The following is a 12,312-nucleotide window of genomic DNA, read 5'->3' as shown; positions in this document are numbered from 1 at the left end:
AGTTCCTTTCCACATAAATCTCTCTGAAATGGCTACTCCAGTGCCTTTATCACATGGTATCTGACCTCCCTCATGGTAAGTGATCCAAAAGAGAGCAAGGAATGAAGTTGTAATGTCTTAAAAGTCACATATCATCACTTCTGCAATATTCTCTTTGTTAGAAGTAAGTCACTAAGGCCAGACCACACTCCAGGGGACAGGAATTAAGCTCTGTCTCTTGAAGGGAGAAATACCAAAGCATTTGTGGGCTTACTTAAAAACCACCACATATGATATCTTCAATATTGTGATGATATGCAGAATGTCCAGGCAGTCTAGGTTCCTTTGCTTATATTACCACAGAGAGCAAAAGAATTAATGCTGGTCAAGACTGTAAATGTTTGTGTCATTCACATACTTCTGTTCCCTTCCCTTGATAGGAATAGAAATGAATGCACTTGCCAATCAATGTAAGGTACCCGAGGCCATATTAGTCTGTTTCAGCAGAGATACTACATCTGGCACAGCGATTGCAATCAGGGCAACTATTTGGTTGACTTTATTATTTCCCAGGATCAGATGTTTTTGTAAGGGTCAGACTGGTGAATTACATGGGGATAAATGAGGGCCATCACCCTGTATTCTTCAGGTCTTGATTGGTAGCACTAAACTCTGCCATTTCCCCCAGGACGTGATAGTTTTTTATTCACTATCATATATGGGTTTCAGATATTTCACTTTGTCTTCCCCACTGATACAGCTTTTATCCCACAGTACAAGAAATCAGTGTGGAGGTTCTGCCAGTTACCAAGTATATACATTTCAATTACACATTGGGGTACCAGAGAAATTACTCTTTCTTACTCTAGTTTTCTCCATAGCATATATTACCATCTCTTAATAGTACTTATTAAGTATAACTTAATACACTTATTCATTTTAATGTACTTAGTATACTTATTCATTTTATTATCTGTCTCCCCAATGAATCTAATTTCCATAAGGACAGGCATTTTTTTCTTTTTTTTTAAAAACTGATATATTTCCAATGCCTACAAATTGCCTAATACATCCCAGAAACCTAGTTCTAGCACATAGCAGGCATTCAGTAAGTTCTTGTTAAGTGAAAGAATAAATAGTGCCTGATGCTCAACATGAGTTCATTATTGTTATTGTTATAATTGCCCTAAGATTTTGCCATCTCTCCCAGCAAGTATGAATTCAAGTGTGAAACATTCACTCTGGAGCAAATTAGGGAATGGTTTCTATAAGAGGATCAGAGATGACTGATGGCACCTCAGGTGTCCCATGAATAGTACCTGTGTTGGTGTTTGGCTGAGAGGTGGAAGGCCGACCACGAGGGAAACCACTCCAGGGTCCTCGGCACTTTCCATCTCTCTCCTCCCCTAATGTGAACTGAAGTACAAATATTTACTGTCTCACATTTTCCAGTGGTAATTATTGGGGGTTTTTTCAGCCTCCTAAAATGGAATTTCTTGTTTTTAAAGCATTGAGCCATAAAATACTTAAATACTTAGTACTTAAATACCTTCGGGCTTTCTCTTGAAAAAAGGATATGGCTATTGCCATATTTCCTGGTATGTAGAAGCGGATCCTCATTTCAAAGGAGGCATGTGCTTTTCTATTTTATCACAGTCGTCACCATTCTTCGTTGCCTCTTTCACCTGAAGGCTAAGTGGCAGTTGTCAGTCACAAATGTATGACTCACACCATTTTTTTCTTAAAGTGAAGAAAAAGTGATATTGTTTTGATAACCAAGTCCACACAAAAATTGGGACGAATAAAATGTAAACAGAGAGAAATACACATTTCAAGAAAAATGGGAATAGTGTTTTGGGGAGGTAAGAGAGAACAAAGATCATTCCTAAGCATTTAGTATGTAATCTGCAAACAAAATATGACCAGGAACACAGAGTGCCGCTCAAGATACAAGGACCTGAGTTTGCAACCCTTCCTCTAATCCAGTAAAGAGGAATACATAGTATATTCTACCTACTGTATAATTTGCAAAGTACTTACTTCTTATTTTTAAAAAATCTGTAATTCACATTAACATCCATGGCAATTTTAGCTTTAGTGGTTTTTTTTCCTTATTGACATCTAACCCCCGAGATATATAATGTGCTACTTCAACTCCCAAGTTTTTCCCTTTAGGAATGGAAATAAAAAAGAGACACATTGCTAATTCATATGCTTCATCACTGTTGCTTCCTTATTTACATAAAAGTTTTTAATTCTAGCTGAAGAACAATTTAATTAAAATCCTAACTGAGGACCCTCATTCTCTTCGATTTCAATACGGGGAAGGGTAATTTATTCTTCCAGTTGCTTTTAGTTCATGGTTTTAGGATCCAATAACTGTAATTACAACAATAAAAGTAAAATTGCATATTGTAATTTGAATTCTGGGGTGTCCTTAGCTAGCAAATACACATGATGACTGAGAAAAGTAACAACATCAGGGATAATCATCTGGATGTTTCTTAAAAGGTCAAAAACAAACCCATCACAATCCCAGCATTAAGCTCAGCTTAAATGGTACGGTATTGGTGCATATTTGTCGCAATCCCATAAGGAAACAAGACTGTTCTCATGTTTGTCTCAATATGTCTTCCTCCCTCTACCACCTTCCTCATCCTCACTCCAGCCGGTTATGAAAACAAGGCAGTTGCGGAGCCCAGTACCCACTGATGGCCATGAGGACGCTTCTGGGTGTGAACCAGACTGGGGATGACTCATTGAAAGCCAAATGTTTGAATGGAAAGCTCCCCCTAAAATGACACAAACACAAATATTTATAAACATGTTCAAAGGCATTTTGGAACTCTTGGGAGGAGGGGTAACGTACCACCACCCATTCTTCACTGCACCGTTTTGATAAAACATTGCTTTGCGGTCATCGTGCTGACCCAGGCTCTCAGACGTTCAGAAACGAGGTTACCGCAATTGGTAGGACTGTCCTGACTCACAGCATTTCTTACTTTGAAATATGATTCTATTTTGATAACTTCAGCCCAATCTGTATTTCGAATGCATCAAAAATTCATGCGCCACTTGTGAAAGTTTCCAGCTTCCTATAGATAAGTCTCAATTGCAAGCTATACAGAGTTCATAAGAAAAGAGCGGTTACCAATGGAAATTTGTTTCTTTCTGAGCAAACTTTGACCTCAAATGGTATAAGCAGATATTCAAATTCTGTACTTTAATGTTGTCTATTGTTTTAAACACCTCTCTTTACTCCTCAAGCAAATAAGAAACAGCGGTTTTCATTCTGACAGATATTTTTGGCACAGACCAGGTTCTTGTTTAGACTTAGAAAGCCTTCGCTTGAGACCCTAGAGCCTATAACTAAGACTATTTGGGGTCCGTGGGAATTCAGCTCCTGTTAGAAACTACCTCTGAAGATAAGGCGATGGTGGTAGTGGACGTTTGGTGTTTTTCCCATCTGGTCCAGATCTGAAAAGGAACCAGGGGGACAGGAAGTAGTCAGGCCAAGAGGCCAGCCCTCTTGCTAAACCAAGCTGCCTACCCTTTTTCTGTGACCCCCTACAATGGTTTTCTTAGGTTTGTTGGCTATTTTATTTTATTTAATGTATTTTATTTTAAAATATGGAACACCTCACAAATTTGTGTGTCATCCTTGCTCAGGGGCCATGCTAATCTTTTCGGTATCATTTCAATTTTAGTATATGTGCTGCCGAAGGGTGCACTTGTTGGCATATTTTAAAAAGGACATTGAGGGGCGCCTGGGTGGCTCAGTGGGTTAAGCCTCTGCCTTCGGCTCAGGTCATGATCCCAGGGTCCTGGGATCGAGCCCTGCATCAGGCTCTCTGCTTGGAGGGGAGCCTGCTTCCCCCACCCCCCCCAGCCTGCCTCTCTGCCTACTTGTGATCTCTGTCAAATAAATAAATAAAATAAAATCTAAAATAAATAAATAAATAAATAAAGCACATTGAACCACCAGGCATCAATGATTGAACTCATTAAACTAAGCATTGGTACTCTTTTAGAATTTGGTCTTGCATCCAAAAAAACAATGAGAAGTGGTCAGACTAGTGGCTATAAAGAGATATGAATACAGAGGCTAGTATCAAGAAGAGATAATATCACCTTTGATCTCCATATTTGGGACTGGCGTTATCTTCTTCTGTAGCAAAAACATCCTGACCAGATTAGTGTATGGGGACTGAGTTATAGATATAGCCCTGCTGCCTTTAGCCAAGATCATGAGAAAATGGGTTCTCTAGATAAAGGAATTTCCTAGATTTCTGGAGTTTCCCCCATTAAGCTGTGGACGAAGATTGAAGGGGTAGGGGCAGTTAAATGAAAGTTTTTACTTTTCCCTTTATACTCTTCTATAAAGAATACTTTTTAAAGTAAAATTAATACATATTATTTTGCTATTTTAAAAAATTTGCTTGGGACTATTTTTACACAAACAAATGGGTTATATATTTCTGACCTCTCAAACAGAGCCAAACTGAGTTTTCTTTTGATGATTATCATCATCATTAAACCCAGTTCTTCTCTGTACTACAAAACCATGATACCCTCAGATAGTCCTGGAGGGTACTGGAAGGTTTACTCCCACACTAAATGTCCTCACTTTTACTTATTTCTCACAAATTTTCTGCTGTCTGCTTTGCTGTGAGATGTCAGCTGTCTCTTCATCCTGACAGAATGCCAGCTACATGCAGCGGCCTCTCTCAGCCTCTCTCTCGAATTTGTTGCTATAATTTGATGCTCCCTAATCAGCTGACGGGTTGGTCAGTCACATAAACAAACTTGCTAATAGTCCACGTAAAATTAAATTAAATGAGCATAGAGCGTGTGCCCAAGGGTCACTCCTATAAGCAATGTACCCCCTTCCCCCCAAAAAAAGCTTGAGTACATTCATTTGGAGGTTTCAGTCTTATCCTTTCTGTTTGGATCACAGCTGTGGTTCAGATACTAGATGACACTGGATGAAAGAGTTATATGTAAGTGACATGATGCTCTGCTGTTCTGTAATAAAACGAGTCGCATCCTTTTTCCTTTCCTTGTGAAATTGCTCAACAGCAGTCCAGGTAGACGCCTGTGATATTAAATTGTAGTTGTTCTCATTCTTTAGGTGCGTTGAAATGATAGCCCTAAACATGTTGCCAGTTCTAGAATAATATTTTAAATTAGCAATAATTGCCAGCATTCATTTATAGTAAATGTTCTCAAGTGTGATAAATGCATATTTGGCCTTTGTGCTTGGTTCCTGACATAGAGCTTCTACCCTTAGAATTTCCTGAAAGAGTGTAGGGGCACCTTTTGTCATTCCTAAGACCGTTTCAACCACACCAGAGTGGTATATGCTAATGGCACGACTCTTGTTGTGCCCGTAGGTGTAGGTAGCTTCGGGATGAGGGCTGGTTCCCAGAGGAGCCGACCTTATTAGTGAGTTAGAACTTCCGGCCCCATCCTGCTGACCTCCAGGGAGGGGAGAGTGAAGCTGGAGACTGATTTAATCACCAACAGTCATTGTGATGTGCCCAGGCCTGAAGAGGGCACGGAAGCGCTTTGCCTCCTCCCCACCTTATATTTTGCCCAAGCAGGTTTTTGGCTCTTCCTGAGTCGTATCCTTTGTAATAAACCAGTAAATAGCAAGCAAACTGTTTCTGTGAGCCATTCTAACAAATTACGGAACTTGAGAAGGGGGTCATGGGAAATAGCCTGACCATCAGAAATACGGTTGGCCGGGATTTAGGACTGGTGTCTGAAGTGGGGGCAGTTTTGTGGGAATGAGCTCTTAACCTGTCTACTAACTCTGCAGTTCGTGCCAGGATTGAACCGTAGGACACACAGTTGGTGTCTGGGGAGTTGAAAAATTCATTGGTGTAAGGAAAAAAACCTACACAATTAATGTCAAAAGTGTTGTGAGTGGAAAAACTGTTCACCAGGCTTTTATGATCTCAAATGTTTGAATATGTATCAGGTTTGCCAAATCCATATTAAAAAAAAAAAAGACATACATGTAGGCTCTCGTCTACTGGGTCGATCAGACAAGACTCAGCTGACTCACAGATACATGGAAATAGATCAAACAAGTAGCATGTGTTTGAAAGGAACATTTTAGTTAGACAGGGAGTGGGGATTTTTTGACAATCGTTCTGAATGTGAGTCAGAGTGTAGGTTTGTGTGGGTGAGTGTGTGGGCGGATACATCTGTGGGTGTCAGAAAGACACAGCCAGAGATAGATGGCTGTAGTTTTGTAGCTAGTAAAATGACTATAATAGTAAAGTAAAATGAAAGATATAGACCTTCGTGGAGGCTTTAAAATAGTTTTAGCTAAACAATGTCAACAGAAGGTTTATTTAAAATAGACCAATCGCTTCCCACAAAGAGTTTAAATTACCTTACATAATAACAGGCAGTTTTCATTTACCACTTACTTGAAATTTGGTAATTAACACAAGTGAAATCTTATATTCCTGGCAGCCAAAACTTTTTAAAAATGGGAAAATTGAAATAAATTGGGCAAATTGCTTATCTAGAAAATGACCTTCAGCTGTTCCTAGCGTGAGGAATGACAGCAAATAACTTGCAAAGGAAAAAGAAGCTAAAATGGGTACTAGGATAACAAAAACTTGATCTACAGCTATAACAAGATGATTCTGATATACTTACCCACATGCAGTAATTGGGTAATACAAAAGTATGAAAAGAGAGGGAATTGGTGTTATAATTGCTTGCCTGATTTTATCTGGGAGAGTGATGATGCCAGTGATGTGGAGTTTGTGCACAGAGACTCCATTTAACAAGAAATCCGGATTCTGTTTTCGGCAATTCCATTACTGCATCCCTGGATTCTGCTAAGTGTGTGAACTTATGGGCAAGTCCAGAGCCCACAAAGCTATTTGGGATATCACCTGAAACTAAGGCAAACGATTCCGGAATGACAGAGTTGATAGACAAACACGCAAAGGGTAGGCAGAATCATCCAATACGCAGCTCACATATTTGAGCCTCTATGATGTGCTTCCTCGCTGAAATCACAAGCCGCATCTGCCCCGCAGGAGCTCAGCCCTTGAACTAAACAGTTAAAGAGGCGGGTGGACATTGTTTGTGTTAGGTGTTATTACATGCAGCTTAATGGAGGAAATGATTATTAATTCTTCATTCACTCACGGTGATTTTCTTTCCAAAACAGAAATACATTTTTCTAATTACAAAAATAATACAAGTTCATTATAAGAGAATTAAGATATGATAGAAAATATCATTCATTGATTTAAGAGAATTCATTTAAAGCTATTAGACACTACAGGAGCAAAAGGTCTGCTTCATTTTATATTCTCTCTTTGCAAACTAACTTCTTCACTCCTTGCCATGTATCACTTTTCATTATGAACTGGTGGAAAATAAGTGATACAATGTACTGGCCTCCCCGAGCAAGAAATCCGACTCATTCCTTGTCATTACTACCTTTATGTCTATGCGCCATTAGTGATTCTCACATAGCGTAAGTGTAATTTAAATTTATTTCATAAGCCACTTGGGGCTAGAAAAATCCAAAAAACCACATCTGCCTCTTATTTGCGTTGGGAAGATCACTCCTGCACTGGGAAGGGAGCGCTTACCTTTCTCCATTCTGAAGTCCTATTCATTACCTCACCCTTTCCCTCCTATCGGGGAAATCAGATCCCACGCAGGGAGTCTGAGGTTGATCCATGGTGGCTTGGGCCGCTCACGGGGAGCGTGCGAGATGCAGAGGACTGGGTGAGCCTCGCTCTGGGACAAGACCGGTTTGTGCTGCAGTTTTCCGACTCATCTGAAACCCCAGCGCTTAACGCAAGAAAGGTTTCATTCTTGCTTGTGCCACGCGTGCGTTCCAGATGGGGAGGGGGGTTCGCTCAGGGAGGAGGCTGGTGGGGGCTCTGCCATCCTGTGGCCGCCCCAGCTCTCTGGTCACTGCCGCGGGGAAACAGACCGTTGAATCTCAGGTGGGCTTCGCACTAACCTTCTCGGAAGAAACCCCTGGGGCTTCTGCTCACCTTTCATTGGCCACATGGTCTTCCTTACTTCCAAGGAGCTAGGAGTCTGGGGAATAGATGGGATGATTGCGTAAAATGGTCTGTGCCTTTCTGACCACAGGCTGACATCATCCCAAATCAAAGAAGTGATATTAAGTTATTTACTTTTGTCAATTTTCTACTCCTTTGTCGTGAATATTTGAGTGTGAGACGTATGTAGAGAAGAGGACACCCTACACAGAAGCACAATTTTCTATACATAATTACTTTATACATAATAGCTTATTATTTTCCACAATAGGTATCCCAAAGGGAGGATGATATTGTGAAAGAGAAAATAACACCCAGCCCTCCTTTTTTACCACGAATTCCAATGTGGGTTCACCAAAAGCAGCAACATGCCCGGATCTGTCAGGCTGGACTACTTTCCGCAACAATTAGTTACCCTCTGGTCTTTAGAAGTCTGGGTAACTTTTTCTTTTGTTTATCTCAATTCTATAGTTTTTCTATAATCTCCATGGCTTAAGACAACAGAATTTATTAATTGCATGTGTTAACAGCTCAGTGTGGGCCTTTGACAAATGGACTTCTGTGAGGTGATTTAGGGACCTGGGCTCCTCCCTCCTGAGACTTTGGCATCCTGCGGTGCTCCCAGAGCCTCTGCACCCAGCGGACAAAGGAAGAGAAGCACAAAGAGGACCCGGCCAGGCTTCACAGCATGTTGTCATTCCCACCCGCACCGTGTCACGCAGAAATCACGAGCACGCTTAGCCTCAAGGAGCCTGTGGTATGTAGTCTGGCTGCGTGCACGGGAAGGAAAGACATCAGTCTGGTGAGGGTCTACTGCAATGTCCTTCACATGGCCTAAGTAAATAAATACATAAGGAGAAGAAAGACTAAGGAATCTGCCCAGAGTGGGAGCTGTCGGGGGAAAAGAACATTATTTCTCTTGCCTTGTCTGTATTTCCCTCGTTTATCGTTCCGTGTTGCTTCTCTACAAGTTCTTCTTTCTATTTTTTTTAACCAGTTTTGAAGAATTTTAATATTCTGCTTTTTTGAGAATGTATAGAAGCCAGCACGATGACACTGAGCTGGCTGGAATGTAAGCTGATAATCTTACCGAAGGGAAATTTACCTATGCGAATCAAAAACCTCAAAAAAGGTATAGTTAACAATTCTATTTCTAGAATTTCATCCATGGAAAAAACAGGTAATATAAACAGATGCATGTACAAGTATACTTAGCATAGTACCGCCAATAATGGCGAAACACTTTTAAGACATAAGTACCCAGCAACTGAAGGTAAATTAATGCTACTTCTAATGCAACATCATGTGGCCATGAATGATGCCATAAATGTCTATATAGTGATATCAAACAATGTTCCTTATACATTCTATAAAAATATCAGTTTATAAGTCTCTCTGGAATATTCCCATTTTGATTTTTTTAATGATTATATATACACACAATATATATAAAATCAAAATCAAAATGGATATTCTAGACATAGGTGTACAAACTGATATCTTATATATATAATGTTTGCTTACCTGTTTTTAAATTTTCTTACATAAACAAGTGATTTTTTTCTAAAAAAGAAATGAGTTTTTATTTTACTTTATTTATATTTTAAAAGATTTTATTTATTTATTTGAGTGAGAGCACACACAGGAGCAGGGGAGGGGGAGAGGGTGAAGGGGAAGCAGACTCCCTGTTGAGCAGGGGATCCCAGGACCTGAGCCTAAGGCAGACGCTTAACAGACACTTAGCAGGTGCCCCTAACTTTTATTTTAAAGCGAAAAATGAAAACACCTAACATTTAAAACAGAAACACAGAGTTTTGATCCATACACATGTCAAAGAAAAAAACCCAACCACCACCTGGACACCCACACTGACTCTGTCTTCCAGGCCTCCATGCCCGAGACCCTGGAGCTGTCCTAGCCACTGGGGGGGGAGGGGCCGGTGGGTGGGATGGAGGTTGGGGAACCGCGCTCTGGGGCGGCCCTTGTCTCGGTGCCCGACTTAGACAGGCTGCGGGTCCACGCACAGCCGCTGCTCCTCATTCCTCACGTCCCTCGTTCTGACAATGGTCTGCTTTCTTTCCTCTGAGTAGGAAACCCGCAGAGGCAGCTGGCTTGTGACATTCTGTGTAGGCCTGTGAGTTATATGCAAATCACATGGAAAGACAGTCAGAATCTTTCCTCCGATGGTCCAAGTCAAGAATGTTTGTCTATTTGTCTCAAGTCTGTATTACGCCTGAAAGAGGGCACGTACTTCGGAGACTTCTCTTACTTCATTTCTTCCAGAATTAAGTCGAGCTGCTGTCAGGAGAGGTTTCAGCTTCTAAAGTTCACTATTCATGTCGGAGTCATCCATGCGTGCATGCTTACAAAAGTTAAATTATTTTCAAAGATAGAATAATTTTTCTACCACAATTGAATTCAAAGTCAGTGAAGAGCCAGAACATGATAATTTCATCTAAGAATCAACATCCTTTATGTTCAAATAATTTGTAATATGGACATCACAGTCGAATGACAAAAGCGTTTTTAATTGCATTAGGTAATAAGAATAGTGATTTTATGGGCTGTAGACTTCACTCAGCGAAATCATACATCTCTGTCACTTACACACACACAAACACACACCTCAAATGTTACTAATATCTGTTAAAATTATAATAGTTATACTTGAAAATTAACAGAAAGTAGTGTACTTTTAAAAATACCTATAATCAGGGGCACCTGGGTTGCTCAGTGGGTTCAGCCTCTGCCTTTGGATCAGGTCATGATCTCTGGATCCTGGGATCGAGCCCCACATCGGGCTCTCTGCTCAGCGGAAAGCCTGCTTCCCCCTCTCTCTCTGCCTGCCTCTCTGCCTACTTGTGATCTCTCTGTCAAAAAAATAAAATCTAAAAAAAAAAACCCCTATAATCAAAAATCAAAGCCAATCTTGGTTTTCCATTAAAGACCAACTTTTATTCAATCTTTATACTCTTTTCAAAAAAAAGCATACTCTTTTCAAAAAATTATTATATTATGGAACTCAGAAAAAAAAAAAAAAAAACAGAACACACCAAGATGTCGCTTTGCTAAATTGTAACATCTTCTCCTGGCACAGGCTATTTTTTGGCTTTTCAAAACAGGATGAAAAAGAGGAAGTACTGATGATCGCATGTAATTCATCCTGATTTTACTGGTTAGCAGTAAGAATTCTCTTTCTTAACAGAGAAGGATAAGAGGTCAACTCTCGTAGTCATTCAGGATTTTCACTGGAGGTAGAAGGGAATTAGTCCCTGAAGGGAAGAAAACAGAGCTTTGGTGCTGGGGTGGAAAGGCCTGGGAAAGAAGCTGGAGACAGGGCCCTTCTGTCTCCATCGGGGGCTCCCAGGTGGACCCTCGCGAAGTGCTGCCCTAAGCAACTCTCTGTTAACTACAGCTTTTGCCACTGCAAATGACACCAGAACCAGCACAAAAGCCGTGTCCTGGGGGAAGCCTTGCACTCAGGCCTCCACAGTACTGTTCCTCTTAAAGATCTCGTCTGTCTTCTCACCACTGGCTATTCCCTTCGAGAACCAGCTCTAAATGCTGCTCGTTAGCTCGGGACTCACCATTCCCAGCATCTCACGTCTGCAGCTTGACCATCCATAAAAAGATCTCGGTCAGTGTGGGGCTTCCCTCCTCAATCTCGGTCCCTAGCTTGATGCCAGTGCACATAGCACCTTCCCACTGCTGAACTCAGTGTGGGAGAGGGGCTCATTGTATTTGGGCAGAAGGAAGACACAGAAAGCTCATCGAACTCACCCGAGAATTCCCCTACAATCGTGTGGGGAGCCGCCAGAAGGGCTAGTGCAATTCCAAAGGTAACTGAGTGCATCGCTTGTTCTCTGACAACCAGAGATCATATAGTAGCAGCGGAGAGAAAGAGTAAAACTTGGCAACTCAAGCCTTTTCTGATTTGAATCTCTTTGACAAAGAAGCTGTATGATGCTCTCTTATGACAGCCACTCATCTTCCCACTCAGTCATTTCACCCATCCTCCAACCCCCTCCATTCCGCACAACTCTTAGCTTCCAACACTTGTCCCTTTGCTCACGACCCTGATTCTCCCTCCTATCAATCAGTGAACCCATTTACATGCCCTTGAACCCGTTCGCTGTTACATCACGCATTAGGATTTCTGTGTGTGTAGCATATGGAACAGCTTTTCAGTAGGTGAACAGGTTCTTTGGTTAACCCGTGTAGCTAAATCACTACATAATGCAATGTGTAGGTATATGCACCAATACAGTGCGAATGGTTGAAT

At 41.0% G+C, this 12,312-nt stretch overlaps 1 protein-coding gene across 8 annotated transcripts in view; it reads left to right on the top strand.

Moving 5' to 3' along the window:
- LOC308339306 (uncharacterized protein) overlaps positions 1-12,312 on the top strand; it is a 54,844-nt gene that overhangs the window by 24,743 nt on the left and 17,789 nt on the right. Inside the window, exons 2-3 of one of the 8 annotated variants that reach the window (XM_080797845.1) lie at positions 8,302-8,467; positions 8,561-8,787. The exons of 6 other annotated variants lie outside the window; for them this stretch is intronic. The gene's annotated coding sequence lies outside the window, so the exon portion shown is untranslated. The remainder of the gene's footprint in view (positions 1-8,301; positions 8,468-8,560; positions 8,788-12,312) is intronic. One more of the 8 variants, XM_080797844.1, reaches the window with a different exon arrangement.

This window comes from Martes martes, assembly GCF_963455335.1.
Source record: "Martes martes genome assembly, chromosome: 3".
In the NCBI taxonomy this organism is placed as follows: domain Eukaryota; kingdom Metazoa; phylum Chordata; class Mammalia; order Carnivora; family Mustelidae; genus Martes; species Martes martes.
This window is presented reverse-complemented; position numbering and strand designations above follow the sequence as displayed.